This window comes from Rutilus rutilus (genome assembly GCF_951802725.1).
Source record: "Rutilus rutilus genome assembly, chromosome: 17".
Taxonomy (NCBI): Eukaryota; Metazoa; Chordata; class Actinopteri; order Cypriniformes; family Leuciscidae; genus Rutilus; species Rutilus rutilus.
Genome location: NC_140230.1, coordinates 2,560,593 through 2,578,815, shown reverse-complemented (window position 1 = coordinate 2,578,815; position 18,223 = coordinate 2,560,593).

Below are 18,223 nucleotides of genomic sequence, written 5' to 3'. Positions count from 1 at the left end.
CAGTAAAAGAACAAATATTGCATTATGAAATATCTCCATGCTGAGCCTGTTTTTGCACTTACTGCTTTTCCCTGCTTGAGAGTTCCTGTCCAATGAATGGATGACCTTAGCACACGTGTGGTTTTGTTTACAAATTTTGGTTCACTTGCAAAAAGAGCAGTGTGAAAGCGAACCCTACCAAACAAAAAAAATCAACATTGTATTTGGTCCGGACTAGAGCCCGACCGATTTATCGGCAGGCCGATATTATCGGCCGATATTAGCCATTTTCCAAACTATCGGTATCGGCATTTATAATGGCCGATACATGAATATTTCAAAAATAAAATAAAAACGGACGAAACACCCTTCGAGCGACACGAAACGAGCGGTTTGTGTGAGAAAACGAACAGTATTTATATCGTTTTTTACCTCTTATACACAACCACGACCAAGTGATCTGAGGGCGCGCGCGCATCCTGGTGTGTGACGTGTGCGCAGACTGGTGCATAGATATATATACACTAGATTTCGCCTTGGCTACGGCAGTTCATTGGAACGAATGCCGTAGGCAAGGCGGCATCTATTCTAGTGTATATATATCTATGCACCAGTCTGCGCACACGTCACACACCAGGATGCGCGCGCGCCCTCAGATCACTTGGTCGTGGTTGTGTACAAGAGTTAAAAAACGATATAAATACTGTTCGTTTTCTCACACAAACCGCTCGTTTCGTGTCTTAGGCCATCAATGTGTACTTACGATGGGGAATTGTTTAATTTGGACGATGGGGAATTGTTTTAATTTGGACTCTGTGCATGCTCTTTGAGACAGTGACCACAGACCTGCATTATCTGACTGACAGACAAGAACGGTTTGACCTAAAAATATAAAAATTGAAACTACTGCGGAAACAAAGACACCTACATCTTGGATGCCCTTGAGGTAAGCTAAAACATACCAAAATTTAATTTCAAAGTGAACTATCCCTTTAATGAGCTTGGAAACCACAACGAACTTATTCTGCCTAAATAAAGTAATGATTACTGTATTTATAACTAGCATATCTCTAGTTACAGTCCCTGCATTGTAAAATGTAAGTTAGACTTGCGAGGAGTGAACATTTAGACATAGAGAAAAAGTATCAAACGTAGCTTGTGCATAGAAGTTAGCTTTTCTTTTACAAGTGTGTGTTGCAGACTGTCGTTCAGCCGCAGCATTAACGAGTCACATAATGGATTTAGATCGCTAAATAGTAGGTTTTAGAAGGCAGGCAGCAACTGATGATTGAAAATGGTTAGATGTAGCTTGATGGAAAGAATTTAAAAAGTGCAGGTAAAGGGATAAGCAAGCTGACATTGTAATTATAAGGTAGCTTAAGGCAATGTAGGGACTAATTATTACGCACGCACACAAACATTTAGGAGTGACCTTTATCTTGTTTAATGATAATATAAATGATGATGATAGTAATAATGTCATCATTATTTTATATGTTGATGTTCCTCTGTTCTGTTGTGACAATAAAAGAAACAAGTTTCTTTTTAAAATGCATTATCATATTATTTTAGTTAAAACTCATAAATAACTACAAATAACTAATGTTAGGGAAATTTGTCAATGTTTTGTTGCGCGTTTCTGAAATAAAAAAATTAAAATTAAAATATCGGCCGATATATAGGAATATCGGATTTTAAAACCAACAAATATTTGTATCGGTATCGGCCTTAAAAATCCTTTATCGGTCGGGCTCTAGTCCGGACCAAAGCAAGTGAACTATCGGACTTTCCTGGTGTGAATACACCCTTAAAGTGACAGCAGCCTAATATTCCTGCTGTTGTCTCTGTCACTAATGTTAATAAAACAACAAAATACAGCTTTAACAAAGATGAAACTATATTTAATTTCTACAGTGAACAAATAGTGTTAGTTTACATTTAGGCTTAATTATTAATTTATGTACCTGAATACTACTGTTAGGTAGTAACGGTTCGAGAGATATGCGAATAACACACACGCACACAGACAGACAGAAAGACGTTCCCATAATTTATAGATAGATATAATATACAGAAGTAAACAGTGTAGCTGACAGAGTGTTTATGTCAGAATGTTTATTTTTAAACCACAACCTTCTAAGTGCTTCTTTTACCGATATATTTACCGATATCATTTGCATTTATAAACCAAACGTCAAACTTGGCACTGCACTTACTCGTGCTCGTAGCGATACACCTGTCAAGTTTGAAATCCATCGGACTAACGGTTCGAGAGATATGCGAATAACAGACAGACAGACGTTTCTGTAATTTATAGATAGATGAACCTGAATTCTACAGTTAGGCTTTGTAACTTTGTTATTTAGTATTCATCTCTGCTTGTAATTTGTGTATTTGTTCTTGTTTTATTACTGATTGTTCACTTGTTTTTAATAATGTTCAAACTTGATCAGTTAGGCTCGTGGGTTTTGATGTATTTTGATGGGGTTTTTTTGCTGATCTGAAAAATTTTCATATAAATTTTGACATTTTGTGATCCGTTGCACCACTAATGAAAGCATGTAAATATGAATGCAAGTCTTGCCAACTTACCAGATCAATAAACGTGTCCGAGCACCTCTTGGGTCGAAATTTGATAGCAACCTGCAAGAAAACAAACAGTTTCTTCAGATCAAAATAATCAGCAATGATCTATATGTTACATTTCCAAAAAAGAAACAAGAAACCAGATGTTTAGTGATTAAAGCAAGAGTAGATTACCTTCTGGTCATCACATCTGCGCGTCCCTTCACACACGGTGCCGAAGCCTCCCGTTCCCAGCACTGCTTTCACTTCATAAAAGGAGGAAAATGCTCCTGAAAAAAAAAACCCACACGCCAGAGGATCAGATTATGATTCCTACATAACATGGCTAAAAAAAACTAGAACCATCAGAATACTGAACAGGGAATTAGACATAGGTCAGTAACATAAATATAAATGTGAATTAATGACAGTAGACGCACCTGTAGCTGACCATAAACCAGATGCACCTGGGACGGGTTTGGGCTCAGGATCGGCCAGCTTGAGACTGGATGAACTGGGAACAGGCGTAACCTCATGACTGGATGGTCCCAGGATAGACGATAACTCTGAAACAAGATCTGATAGACTTGAATCAAGCGATGAAACGAGGCTGATTGAACCTGACTGGGAATCAGCTGGATCCAGAGTGGATGGACCTGAGGAGGGTAACGGGTCAGATGAGCTCTCGGAGTAAGATGGACTTGAGAAGGGTAACGTGTCAAATGAGCTCTCGAAGTAAGATGGACCTGAGACGGGTAACGGGTCAAATGAGCTCTCGGAGAAAGATGGACCTGAGACGGGTAACGGGTCAGATGTTCTCCTGAAGTAAGATGGACCTGAGACGGGTAACGGGTCAAATGAGCTCTCGAAGTAAGATGGACCTGAGACGGGTAACGGGTCAGATGTTCTCCTGAAGTAAGATGGACCTGAGACGGGTAACGGGTCAAATGAGCTCTCGGAGAAAGATGGACCTGAGACGGGTAACGGGTCAGATGAGCTCTCGGAGTAAGATGGACCTGAGACGGGTAACGGGTCAGATGTTCTCCTGAAGTAAGATGGACCTGAGACGGGTAACGGGTCAAATGAGCTCTCGGAGAAAGATGGACCTGAGACGGGTAACGGGTCAGATGAGCTCTCGGAGTAAGATGGACCTGAGACAGGTAACGGGTCAGATGTTCTCCTGAAGTAAGATGGACCTGAGACGGGTAACGGGTCAAATGAGCTCTCGGAGTAAGATGGACCTGAGACAGGTAACGTGTCAGATGAGCTCTCGGAGTAAGATGGACCTGAGACGGGTAACGGGTCACATGTGCTCTTGAAGTAAGATGGACCTGGATCGCGTAAGTCCCAGGAGAGGACAGATATTCGTGGCTGTAGATCTGCTGGATCTGGGTCCACTGTGTCGCCCCCGTAACAACTAAAGGCCGAAACCTTTATAGTCTTCCATGTTCGTTGGATGAATGCCCTGATGTCTTTCTTCACCCTCCTTTTTGATTGATTTTCTAAAAAAGAAAAAAAGAAATGGAAAAGTAAATAAAATTTCGCCACGCCAAGTTTGGACAGAACAATTTGGTCTAAGGCAAATCATTTTAAGGCAATAACCGGAATAATACCGAAGTACCGGGTCTTTTGACAACACTAGAAGACTGTGTAATGATTGTAGTCCGCTTAAAGGGCATTTGTTTTATAATATTGGGTGGACTAAAATGGGAAGAAAAGCTAAAAACATTTCAAGGTTCACATTTAATTCAGTAGGATTTTATTTTCTTCTAGAGCTGTTAAACTGTGTACCGCAGTCAAATAAGAAAAGTAACACAAAACAGTGAACTACAATCAAAATGCACATATCAAATCGAAATTTGAATGTCAAATCTAAATGTTGAACACTAATGAAGGGAAACTCATTCGTCAAAGCCGAGGACAGAGCGCTTTATAGCCCTCCATTTTCTGCGGAGAAACGCACCCATGGCTTTCTCCTTCTTCTCCTTCTTCTTTGTTCGGTTTTCAGCAAACCAGAGGTCAAACACTGTATTCTTTCTTCATAATGTCTTCCCTCAATGTTCTTCAATATTTAATGCATGTTTGAATAAATCTGGCAAGTTTTTATGACAGCCACCATTTAAATGTTTATATTTCATATGACTTTATTATTATAAAAATAAATAAAAGTGTAATTTAAGTGTTTATACAAATCAGTTAATTTTTACCTTCAAAATTATAGTAGGCTAATGAAGCCTATAGACTACCACTGACTCCCATAGTTTACAGCATTAGTTAAGAGATTTGTTTTCCTTGAGAAAAATGTATTGTACCTGATATCCAAAATAATCAATATTGAATCGAATCGAATTGTGAAATTTGTGTCAATACCCAGCCCTAATTGTTAGGTGAGACAACTGGAAATGTGAGACATGAAGCTTAATCGTCTAAAACAAAAAGGATTATACAAAGTAGCATAAACACTAAAAGTCCCCCTGTGGTGAAATATAAGCCTTTAATGTTGTTTATGTGTCTATGTGGTGTTTTTAATGTGCTGTAAATTCATAAGTCGACACCATTGCTGAGTATTTCCTCCTTAAAGCTGCAGTGAACCAAAGACAGTCTCAAACACACGCTTTGAAATCGCTGGTGTTTCTGACGTCACAAACTACCTTGTAACCAATCAGATCAACGTGTGATCGTCAACCAGTGGATCTCTGAGCTGAGTGAGTGAGTGGAGGCGGGGCTCATTTACATATTCATAGTACCGCGCATATTAAATGAGGCAAGGGTGTCGAGTTACAGTCAAGAAGCCCAGTTTGGACTACATCCCTCTACTTCCTTCTTTAATGACGTCACTAGAACCGTGTTTTGACTAAGCTCCGCCCACAGGAACACAGGCGAAATGTCAACAGACGTGGTTGATGTTTATCTATAATCGGATACCGCAAAAGTTTAATTCGAAGTTGTTAGTTTGCTCTGTCCATTTCACCACGGACTGTTTCTCTAACCTGGGATAATATCAAGCAGGCTTCTCTCAGCGTCTCATACTGACGAAGGGGACAATTTCAACTATATTCCAGCAAGCGGTAAGTAGTGATTTACTATGGAAGTAGCGATCAACTTATCGTTACACCCCTACTTCCCATATAATGTGATTTTAAGGCTGTAAAACTGAAGTAATTTCAAGGGCTGAAAGACATGGGATTTGAACAGAAATATTTTACAGGCCATGGTTTTGGGACACATTCTTGATATAGATATAGATCTGAGACAGTGCAACAACAACCTGTACTTCCATTTTACCCAGAAGACTCTGGCAGAGCACAGGCCTGCCTGATCAATAGCCAATATTACTTGAAAGAATTTTTTTTTTATAAATATCATAAACAGCAGACTAGGGCAAAAGTAAAAATACAACTATAATGAAAAGAATGAGAGTAGACTAATAATAGACTTACCAACAGAATCCAGTGTGGAGAGGGATAATGGCTCTGGGTCCGTCTGATTATTAGAGTTCAGTGTCATGCAAGTCCATTCGTTCGAGCCGAGGACAGAGCGCTTTATAGCCCTCCATTTTCTGCGGAGAAACGCACCCATGGCTTTCTTCTTCTTCTTCTTCTTTGATCGGTTTTCAGCAAACCAGAGGTCAAACACTGAGGGAAGACATCATGAAGAAAGAATACAATTGTTATGTGAGACAACTGGAAAAGTGGGACATGAAGCTTAATCGTCTAAAAAAAAAGGATTAGACAAAGGGGGTTTTCACACCTGAGAGTCCGCACCAACGTCCGCACCAAAGGTCATGTTTAGACACATTGTACACATTCGGTTAGTTTTGGTTTGGTTTCACATTGCAATTATGCGAGCGCACTAAAGAACTTTACATGGCGTACTCGCGTCCTGTCGTCACCATCTGTGTGGGCTGCATCTCGACATTGATTGGTTTGTAAACAGACGTGCGTCTGACGTCAGCGTGTTGTCAATTCGGCGGGTAACTTTGATAAGAATGAACGAACAGACGCATATCGTCGCCACTATACTGTTATTATTACGGCATTACTCCCTGCAGCACCAGCTATACTCGAGGCTAGTTCAAACTCGCCAAATGAACGTCCTCGATGTGCGAACATTTTATCATCGCCGACAGGATACAGGACGTGTGTGTGTGTGTGTGTGTGTGTGTGTGTGTGTGTGTGTGTGTGTGTGTGTGTGTGTGTGTTTGTGTGTGTGTGTGTGTGTGTGTGTGAGAAACAGCTGGAAGAAACGCTGTGGGCAGGACTGACAGATCTGCACATTAATATTCTTCTTCAGTGGTTTAGGCTACGCGGGAACCACCGGATCTTCCTGTAAATGGTCTGAAAGTCCGAACCATACAGAAAATGCTTTCACACTAGAAAGAACCAAACCTTTGTTCAGTTTGATCCGGACCGAGACTACTTCTTTTCGTCGGACCAAATTTTGTCTGTTTGGTGCGGACCGCGGTCCTGGGGAGGGTTTCACACCTGTAATTTTGATTCAGATCAAACCGAAAAGTCTGAAAATCCGACCAAACAAGGAAGGTGTGAAAGGGCCCAGAGCATAAACACTTAAAGTCCCCCTGTGGTGAAATATAAGCCTGTAATGTAGTTTATGTGTCTATGTGGTGTTTTTAATATGCTTTAAGACAAACCGTGTGTAAGTTCATTAGTCGACACCATTGCTGAGTATTTCCTCCTTAAAACTGCAGTGAACCAAAGACAGTCTCAAAAACACGCTTTGAAATCGCTGGTGTTTCCGAGTTTAAGTGATGAAATGATGGACTACAGGGGGACTTTAACAATTAGGCACACAAGATGAAATCAACACATCTCGGCATAATGAAAGTACTGACAGTAATAATAATGACCATAGACTCACCAAAAGCCGTCCCTAAACCAGATGGATCTGGGATCTTAGAATCCGGTGCCGATGGACCCGGGACAGATGATGGGTCGGGATCGTCCTGACTGGAGTCCGGTGTCAGCTCGATACTAGAGAGACTGGGTAATCCTGGGACAGACATCAACTCTCGATCTGGTGCCGACTCTGGATCCAGGACAGATGAACCGGAGAGAGATGGCGGCTCGGGATCATCCGGATCGGCATTAAATGGCAGATCGAGACTCGTTATATCAGTGACTGACATCAGCTCTAAGAGGGATTCAACGGACACAGATGATGGCGGTTCTGGATCATCCGGATGGCTCTCAGGTGACATCTCAAAACTGGATACATCTGAGACAGACATCAACTCCATGAGGGATTCTCCGGAGACCGATGACGTCTCAGAATCGTTTAGATCTGCATGAACCGGCAGCTCGACTCCAGATGGACACGGACCGACTGGTGACGCCCAGTCAAACCCGGATAAATCCTGCTGGACATCCGTGGGATCGCAGTAGGGCACTATATCGACCTCACTGCACCCGAGGGTGGGAAGCTCTTTAGCCTTCCCTATTCCCCGAAAGAAAGCACAGATGGCTTTCTTCTTCTTCACTATTCTCCCTAAGAAAGCATCGATGCCTTTCTTCTTCTTCCTGTTCTCTGGCTTTTCTAAAGAAAGGTAAAAACATTCCCACAAGAAACTGTAAATACTGAGGTTTGACATCATGAAGAAAGAAGAACATGGGATGAAAAAGGTTTAGGTGAGAAAACAGTTAAAGATGTTCATCCCAAATCATCCCAGCGCTCCGATTACACACACACACACACATGTTTTCTTTTTCCTTTCTCCCTAACAATCCCAACAATTACAGCTTTACAGTAGTGGCCACAAGTGACGTCCGGCCCAGGATAATTTACATCTGCATTTAAATATTATTATAAATGTGTATAAGATTAAGATTGTAGTCATTTTGCATAGTTGTGCTTGGAGTCAACTTTCATTTCTGATAATAAAGCAATGAAACACGACAAATTGTGCGACATAATTTGTTTCCAGGCTGTCATACAAAGAAATGATGAAAACATGCACACAAAAAAACCAAGAGACAATGACCAAATATTAATAACAGAATCTGTTATAGTCAATGTTTACTTTTTCCTGTCAGATTTTAGTTTTTCTATCTATTTTTTCTTTTTTTGCATAGTGAAATAAAACCTGTAGCTGTAGTTTGCCTTTTATTACCAAATAGTTTTGTCAGATAAATAACCTAAGCCAAATTTAGTTTCTTCTTATTTAAAAAAACATAAATGTTCTCATATTTTGATGAAATACCCCCTCTGGACATCAGTTTTGGCCACTACTGTTCATGATTAAAGACAAAAGCTGCTAACAATCACAGAACTAACTTAGCAGCAAAGAAAAAGAACAAGCCGTTCAAGATTAAATCCGTATATGAAAAAAGTTCAATTTACACTCTTTATCGTTATTACTACGGATGAACTGAACGGCTAACGTTACTACAGTTTTCCTTTAAGCTTTTGACCGTTAGTTTGAGTCTCTCACCGGTCGGGCTGTTCTCCTCTTGTTCGGGAGAAGCTGATGTTGGATCGGTGGTGTTTCTTCCAGAGTTACTGAACATCATCTCAACATCTGTGTGTCCAGAGTCACTGAACATCATCTCAACATCTGTGTGTCCAGAGTCACTGAACATCTGCTGAATCTGAACGGCTGGCTCTGAGCTCCACAGACTCGATCGCAGGAGAAGCGCGAGAACAAACTGCACTGCTGACAAACTCTCCGAGTGTTTGAGCGCGTGTAAATATACTATATAGCTGTCAAACTTTCCGTATTTCAGTACTTTTCAGTATTTCAAACTTTCCGTTTGTTTGCCGGCTTTCAGAAGACGAGTTTCTGCTCAGGTGATTCTCACTGAACTACGGTGAACGTTGAGAGCGCCCTATGACGTGCTCTCCAGTGTGATGTCACAGTAGCGGCGGGTTTCAAATTGAAGAGCGACTTTTAAATTTCTCGCGTCCATCTTAGGCTCAGCGAGGACGTTTATAATGTTTTTATTACTATTTTTTATTTTTTCTCCATTTCATTTAAAAATCTAATGACCTAAATCTATTTTTTTAACACCATACAGGAGTTTTCTTCTCCATCTCCTTATATTTCATATTAAAATATGAAACTCCACTCTGCATTGTGCCTAACAACACTTCAACACAATCAACTTGGATGTTTAAATCATTTCAACTTAAATCATACATCAAAATGACTCAAAAAATTTGTTGAATCTTGTATAACTTACAAAAAAAGTTTAAAATGGCTTAACTTATTTGAGTTAAATCAATTTAAAAACATGTTGTAAAAACGTATTGATCATATATATATATATATATATATATATATATATATATATATATATATATATATATATATATTTGAACGCCCCTTAACTGTTATAAATTCACTGTAAACCACAGCTTCTTGGGGCTTATTGCTTTATTAAATCAGATTTAAATATAGCCTACATTTAAAGATTTAATTTTAATATTTTAATATTATTTTAAAATAAACTTTCTAGAATGGTCTTGAACAAGGAAAAGGAAGACAAGCTGCTGAGGCATTTGAAAATAATTCAGTGTGTAAATAAAAGCTACATGGAATATTACTGCAATGTGCCTAACCTTTTATCACATGTCTTGGAGTATCGCAATATCAAATCGTGAGTTCAGTATCGTGATGTACCGAATCGTGACATGAGGATATCGTTACACTCCTAGTATAAGTAAAACAATTTTAATGAAGTATCACTCTTTTGAAGTGAAAATGCGCCATAATTTAATGTTATTTAACTGAATGTGACGAGACACAAGAAATGTCTTGCATTTTCGACATAATTAGACATACGAAGAGTGAAGTGCATTTGATAAATTTTTTTGCAAACAGTTTAAATAAGGCCTGCACTACTTAAAGTGACGTATTACACAGCCTAGCATGGATAAGAGCAGGGAGAGCAGCAATAATCCCCCTTGGGGTAAACAGAACAGAACCAACATGAAAATTTGCAAATATATTTAATTCAAGATTTAAAGTACAACATTATTCAATAATTATTCTGATTCAAGGGGAATCAGAATGTCAAATCCTGACTGGGTGAGAGGAGGAGCTGGGGATGGAGGAGGGTAATTTGCTCCTGAGAAACGCGATAGCTGCTGATAATACTGAAGGAGCTTATATATGTATACGGTGATAGGTGTCGTATTCCTATAGGTAGATGTGGATCAGCTGATGCGAGCTTGACTAACGTGACCTGCCAGAACTAACGCTATGCTTGATTTTTGTCGCAAATTCAAAGTCCTCAAATCGTGTCTCAAATAAATCTCGAAGTTCCAGGTTTCAGAAGAATTAACTTTATTGACAAGCAACAAAGTGAGATGCAGCTATTCATCTGACTTGCAATGGTTGAACCTCATGTCTTATAACTTTTCTTATCACTTGGTAGCCAATCAGCTATCTTTCTCTTTTTGCTCCGCCTCGAGATCTCGCTACCATTAGAATCATCTTTCCCAGAGACATCTTTCTATTGGTGGAAAAATCTTTGGCCACACCCATTTTTTTTAAATATCTCAGGTAACATGATTCTCTTCACCTACAGTGTTCTAGTGCTTATCTATCTTATCAACTACCTATACTATACACATCTGTTCTCTGAGCTTGTAAGGTACTTTTCCATCCTCACAGACCCTTTGACCTAATTTAACCTGATTTATCCTGATTTATCCTGATTTAACCTGATTTCTGACTGAGACACAGCAATAGAGACTTTTACATGAGGCAAAGGAAAATCTCCAACATGAGCTGATGTTCAGTAACTCTATGACCAACAGATGTTGACCATATGTTCAATAACTGGACACACAGATGTTGAGCTGATGTTCAGTAACTCTGGACCGACAGATGTTGACCATATGTTCAATAACTGGACACACAGATGTTGAGCTGATGTTCAGTAACTCTGGACACACAGATGTTGAGCTGATGTTCAGTAACTCTGGACACACAGATGTTGAGCTGATGTTCAGTAACTGGACACACAGATGTTCAGTAACTGGACACACAGATGTTGAGCTGATGTTCAGTAACTCTAGACAGACAGATGTTGAGCTGATGTTCAGTAACTGGACACAGATGTTGAGCTGATGTTCAGTAACTGGACACACAGATGTTGAGCTGATGTTCAGTAACTCTGGACACACAGATGTTGAGCTGATGTTCAGTAACTCTGGACACACAGATGTTGAGCTGATGTTCAGTAACTCTGGACAGACAGATGTTGAGCTGATGTTCAGTAACTCTAGACAGACAGATGTTGAGCTGATGTTCAGTAACTGGACACACAGATGTTGAGCTGATGTTCAGTAACTCTAGACAGACAGATGTTGAGCTGATGTTCAGTAACTGGACACACAGATGTTGAGCTGATGTTCAGTAACTGGACACAGATGTTGAGCTGATGTTCAGTAACTGGACACACAGATGTTGAGCTGATGTTCAATAACTCTAGACAGACAGATGTTGAGCTGATGTTCAGTAACTGGACACACAGATGTTGAGCTGATGTTCAATAACTCTGGACACACAGATGTTGAGCTGATGTTCAGTAACTGGACACAGATGTTGAGCTGATGTTCAGTAACTGGACACACAGATGTTGAGCTGATGTTCAGTAACTCTAGACAGACAGATGTTGAGCTGATGTTCAGTAACTGGACACACAGATGTTGAGCTGATGTTCAATAACTCTAGACAGACAGATGTTGAGCTGATGTTCAGTAACTGGACACACAGATGTTGAGCTGATGTTCAATAACTCTGGACACACAGATGTTGAGCTGATGTTCAGTAACTGGACACAGATGTTGAGCTGATGTTCAGTAACTGGACACACAGATGTTGAGCTGATGTTCAGTAACTCTAGACAGACAGATGTTGAGCTGATGTTCAGTAACTGGACACACAGATGTTGAGCTGATGTTCAATAACTCTGGACACACAGATGTAGAGCTGATGTTCAGTAACTGGACACAGATGTTGAGCTGATGTTCAGTAACTGGACACACAGATGTTGAGCTGATGTTCAGTAACTGGACACACAGATGTTGAGCTGATGTTCAGTAACTCTGGACACACAGATGTTGAGCTGATGTTCAAAAACTCTGGACACACAGATGTTGAGCTGATGCTCAGTAACTGGACAGACAGATGTTGAGCTGATGTTCAGTAACTCTGGACACACAGATGTTGAGCTGATGTTCAGTAACTGGACACAGATGTTGAGCTGATGTTCAGTAACTGTGGACACACAGATGTTGAGCTGATGTTCAGTAACTGGACAGATGTTGAGCTGATGTTCAGTAACTGTGGACACACAGATGTTGAGCTGATGTTGAGTAACTCTGGACACACAGATGTTGAGCTGATGTTCAGTAACTGGACACAGATGTTGAGCTGATGTTCAGTAACTCTGGACACACAGATGTTGAGCTGGTGTTCAGTAACTGGACAGATGTTGAGTTGATGTTCAGTAACTGTGGACACACAGATGTTGAGCTGATGTTGAGTAACTCTGGACACAGATGTTGAGCTGATGTTCAGTAACTGGACACAGATGTTGAGCTGATGTTCAGTAACTCTGGACAAACAGATGTTGAGCTGATGTTCAGTAACTCTGGACACACAGATGTTGAGCTGATGTTCAGTAACTGGACACACAGATGTTGAGCTGATGTTCAGTAACTGGACACACAGATGTTGAGCTGATGTTCAGTAACTGGACACACAGATGTTGAGCTGATGTTCAGTAGCTCTGGGCAGCCAGATCTTTTCTCCTTAAACAGCCTTCTTGTAGTCTAAAAACGTTGGGTGTAAGAGCCTTCTCTGTGGCAGCCCTTAGGTTGTTAGGAAGTGCCCCAACATTAGGTAGTTAAAGCCCCATCTTTTTAAGATAGTGTTTGTGTCTTAATTGGAGGCACTGGACACTGGATTGTACACAGCAAAATATCCAGTGTTGTTTAGATTTGTTTTTTGATCAGTGTAAATCAGTGGTGGAGTCAGAGTTATGTGAATTACAGTGAGTTGACATAATTGACACTGGTGATGAGTTAAACCTATTTCTGGTCCTTGTACATTATTGTTTCCTGTTTGATTAATGGCGGACGACCATGAGGATATCGACAGTGTTCAAACAGGTATAAGATTTTTAACCACTTAATTCTGCCAATTTTCATATTTAGTTTACGTTTCCCTACGTTGTCGGAGTGCTAACATTTTTCCTTTTAGATTATGGGGAAGAGCACCGATAGCAGCCACTAGGTCATCTTGCAAATTGAGGAGTGGGGGTTCAGTGAAAGATCGTCAGCTGGCAGCAGGAAGTAGCTGCCGTTGACAGCAGGAAGTAGCTGCCGTTGACAGCCGGAAGCCCTGCCATATTAGGAGGGACCTGCTATTTCGTGGCAGCCAATCAGTATCGTCCAACGTAGTAGCAACCAATCACATTTACCTGGAAGTCAAGCGACAGCAGCCAATGGTGGCGCGGGCGAATCTTCAGTAATGGCGGCGGTATTTGGCTCGGTAAGTTCGTATATTATCAGATTAATAAATAATTGTTGCTCTGTACGTTGGAGTTTAACTTTTTATGTTAGAGACAGTGTATCTGTGACTACTTAAGTTGAATTGGTTAATTTAATCATTTGTAGAAACGCAACTTGTGCACCGTGTGCTCCTGGTTTGTGAGGGGCTATCATTAACTTCAAATACTACGTTACCATTATCATTAAATATTAGCGTTTGTTAACATGTTAACTTAATCTATTGATTAGAATAAAGCTCATGCTGATTTATTGGAATTGACAAGCTCAGCCTTGATGGTACACGTGCAACGCTAACAAAACATATCCCAAATGATCTATGTTTTAATACAAAACACCATTTTAATCAACGTTACTTCACCATATTCGAAACTTCTGTTTTTTTGTAGTTTCACCAAGTTCACCACAGCCTGACACAGATTGCTGGGGACGGACAAACATACGGTGCCAGGAAGGAAACCCCAGATTTCCAGTTGCAAAACCAACCAAACTCACTGGTATGTTTTCACATAAGGAACATAATGTTCAAATGTTTTATATCCTGTCTTGATCAAAGCAGGCAAAAGGCATTCTGTTTTTTATCTTTTTATTTTTTTTTATACAAATTCTAGATTGTATCGAAAATTTGACATTTCAGTGTCTGTTTATTTTCTTAGTTTGATCATGTTTTGGATGGGACCCAATCACCAGATGAGACCAGAATATATATATATATATATATATATATATATATATATATATATATATATATATATATATATATATATATATATATTATTTTATATATATCTATTCAAAATATACTGGAACTGTTCACTTTTTCCATATAACTTTCATCCCCAGTTTCACAGAAAAGGCTCAAACTAGTCCCAGACTAAAATGCATGTTTAACTGAAAGCAAATTACACTTGCGTATCTTAAAATATCAGTGCCATTGTTTCTTCTAAGATTGACAACAGTAATGTTTTTTCTAAGGCATTTATGAAAGTCCTAATTGCACTAAGGCCTAATCCTGGCATAATCTAAACCTATCTGTGAAACCGGGCTTCAAAGTTTTACATATTAGTCCAGTGGTTCAGTTCAACACTTTGTTCTCTGGCTTTAAATGGGCAATAGACAGTGGCATTTAAAAAATAAATTACGCCTGCTCCCTAGTTCAGGTATGCTACTGTCTATACCTGCTGCAACATGGCTAAGTGGTTCAACACGGAGTTCATCTCTCTCTTTCTCTCGCGTCGTGTGTATAAAATAACTAACTTTTTTCCCTTCTTTTTAAGCTCAATTGCAATAAAGATGGATCCGGGATCTTGGAAGCTTATTAAAAATAAGGTATTGATTTCATGTTACAACAATTTTGATTTCTTTGCTATCTTTAGTGTATAAATAAAATGTTAGTTTTTCCATTTTAGATTTTTTTTTTCCAGGGTGTTCCAGCTCAGTTGGGATCTGTGGACTGCAGTGTATTCATGCTAATGGTAAGTTATTACGATGGTTTTGTTTTCCCATAACAACATTTATTTTACGGATAACCCAACATCCATAATAATTGTCATCAAAAGACATCAGGCTAATCCCAATGAATTTTGTTTTTCAGGTGTGTGTGTGTTAAGGTTAGTGATGTCACTAGCCCAGGAGGAAGCTTGTGTAGTCCCCACCAGTTGTTTGTTGTAATCCTTAAAGTGATTTCTGTATAAAAATAAAAATAAAGTCTCCCTTTGCTTTGAACTTTGGTCGTCGTAACTTATTCATATTGCAGATATTGTTTATGTTCTGACAGCAACAGCTGACCCCAAGACGCCCTTCTACGACCTCCGAGGTCATCACCGGACCATCTTGGACTCGGATGACAATGTCGACTTACCCTCCTATCTATCCATAAGTGTAGAATTGTTTTAACTTTGTTCTTTTGCCAATGAGAAGTAGCCAACCTGTATGTACTGATGTCAATCATGCCCTTGGAAATGGTATAACTGATGTGAGATTTTGTGTACAGTAGAGTCTCTGGCCTGCGACCCCCATGAGACTTTGATGCCTGGCTCTACCGATTAAACTATTATTCAGTAATTTTTATTTATTTGATTGAACCTCACAACTCCTGGTCTTCTTTCATCATATCTGGTCCTGGGTCTTTAAGCTGTTATCCTCTAACACTAGAAACATTGTAAATCATGTTAAACCATGCTAGAACATTGTAAAACGTTTTCAAACTTTCTGGCTAGGCTTTTTCAAGCCAGCTTAGTTTTTCTACAAACTTTATCATTTGGTTCAGAATTGTTGATCATTCTGATTTCAGAACAACAAATATCAAGCCTGTTTCAAAAGTTACAGCTGTTTTATAAAACAAAGACAAGAATGTATTGAAATACTACAAATGTAAAATAACTTAAATGATAGCAAAATATGATTTTTAAATAAAGGTCATTGAGAATTTTTTTTTTCTTTTAGACAGGACTTTCATTATTTGTTTAATGTTTATGTACGTTTAATAAATATACAATATATAGGCATTCATTTATGTATATATATTTCATTATTTGACAAACATGTACACAAATTATATTTATACACGTACAAATTCATAAGTTCAAGTGTAGCTTAATGTTTGTTTTTTGTACTATGTCTATGATCGTCGTTACTTAATTTATATTTGATAAACCTTTTTAAATCAATTACAAAATAATTACAAATTTAAGTATTTTATTTTAAATAAGTACTGAAATTATATATACATTGATATAATAATTTATTTGCCTTGCTAAAAGCGGCATCCACCTCCGACTTCCGGTTATTAGCGGCAGCTGACGTCAGCTGCCAGTGGCAGCTACTTCCTGCTGCCAGTGGCAGCTACTTCCTGCTGCCAGCTGCCGATTTTTCGCTGAACCCCTACTGAAATTGAGGTAAGATTTACATAGTTAAAGGAACACTCCACCGTTTTTTGAAATTGGGCTTATTCACCTTCTTTCCTACATTTAGATAGGTGGGCAAATGCATTTTTGTCTCAGTGCATGCATTGTTTTAGTTTGACAGGGTCGGTGCTAGCTTAGCTTAGCTTAATGAATGGAATCCTTTGTTGCCAGCTAGCATGTCCTGAGTAAAAGTGATCAAAAAAAAGGAGGAGGAGGTTGCGATCGCTCAACAGTCTGAGGACGTGAGGATGAGAGTCAACACGAACTGGTGGTGTGAATGTGGGGGAATATGCCAATCTATGCCGACTGAAATAGAGTGTCTGTGCTGTGGAGAGTAGGACAAGTTACTGTCATCGATGACCAGGCTCAACGCGTCAGATCAAGATGAGCGTGCCCGCAGTTGTGTCACAGCTACCGAGGATTTCACGGCGTTGATCCATCCGGCAGTACTCGATTTTTTTTCCGGTGTGATAAAGTGAACTGGAAAAAACGCTGCACACCGAATGGACCAAATGGACAGCTGTCCACAGAGTAAGTAATTATTTTAAACATGACGCATGTATAGATTGACCCATATTATACCTGTATTCACATTTCACATATTATACCACATATTCACATTTCATGTGTTGCGTGATATCTCTGCGCCCAAGTAGCAGTGCTTCGCCTGTGCTTCCCCCTAATATAGTCCCAAGTCAATATCTGCCTAGGAAATCGCCTGGTGTTAATCTTCATCACTATTTGTACTCGTTGTGAATACGCAGGCCACAAGAAGTAATTAGGTGGGGGGGTTTTTTACTGTTTTTTTTATCACTTTTACTCAGGACATGCTAGCTGGCAACAAAGGATTCCATTCATTGTGCTAAGCTAAGCTAGCACCGACCCTGTCAAACTAAAACAATGCATGCACTGAGACAAAAATGCATTTGCCCTCCTATCTAAATGTAGGAAAGAAGGTGAATAAGCCCTATTTCAAAAAACTGTGGAGTGTTCCTTTAATGCTGATCAGTTTGCACATTCGACATGGGTTCTGTTATATTTTAGAATTTAAGGTGGAAATTGACTAGATCTTTTCTGTGAATAGTGTAACTTTAACACTATTTCGCCTGAACTTAAGAGGGGACTGAGAAATGTGTGAGAATGGAGGTAGGTCCGGCCATGGCGGGACGAAAACACTCTGTTCTCCTTTTGCCGGTGAGTGACGCGCGAGGACGGAGTAGCTTTCTTGTAACGTA